General features: G+C 33.6%; 1 pseudogene; it reads right to left on the bottom strand.

The window, feature by feature from the left end:
- Positions 1-264: 264 nt before the first annotated feature.
- On the bottom strand, positions 265-364 carry LOC116865473 (annotated as a pseudogene).
- Between the last annotated feature and the right edge of the window lie 344 nt (positions 365-708).

Genomic DNA, 708 nt, shown 5'->3' with positions numbered 1-708 from the left:
GAATCTTAAGTAGGGTAACAAAGTGATGAAGAAATCAACTGGAGTAGATATTTTTAACTAAAAAATTAATAAAACATAATTCATATATAATATTGGATAAATTTATTGTATACAATGTGTTGATTTGTTAAATTTATATATTGAAATAAAATTACCACTGTAGTGTTACCTAATACATCTATCCTATCACATAATTAGGATCTCTTTTTCGTGATGAGAACATTTAAGATCTAGGCTCTTGGCAACTTTTAATATATAATATAGAGAAATATGGAACACTTCACAAATCTGCATGCCATCCTTCCCCAGGAGCCATGCTAATCTTCTCTGCGTTGCTCTAATTTTAGTAATATGAAAATGAGCACTGGACTAGATTTTTTATGTGACAGATGAGTACAATGACCCAGGTTTTCCTGCTGCTCAGACTTGTGGCACTGTTCTGATTCCTCTATGTCTGTGCTGTGAGCTACCATTCCAGTAAATTTTAATTTTCTTAATCTAGCAAGAGGCAGCAACAGTTATTAATCAAACAAGTCTAACTGAAACAAAAAGGTTGTGCTACATAGAAGGTACAGTATATGCAAATACCTGGAGGCATGTAAGAACCCAAAAGCTTAATTCAAGATGCGGTTGAAGGAAAGAAGCAAGGATGGAGGGATGGAATTCACTGGGAAACAAAGATCTTACGTAAATTCCTAAAGAGTTTTC

Source organism: Lontra canadensis, unplaced genomic scaffold, assembly GCF_010015895.1.
Source record: "Lontra canadensis isolate GAN:19392208 unplaced genomic scaffold, GSC_riverotter_1.0 scaffold7, whole genome shotgun sequence".
NCBI lineage: Eukaryota > Metazoa > Chordata > Mammalia > Carnivora > Mustelidae > Lontra > Lontra canadensis.
This window is presented reverse-complemented; position numbering and strand designations above follow the sequence as displayed.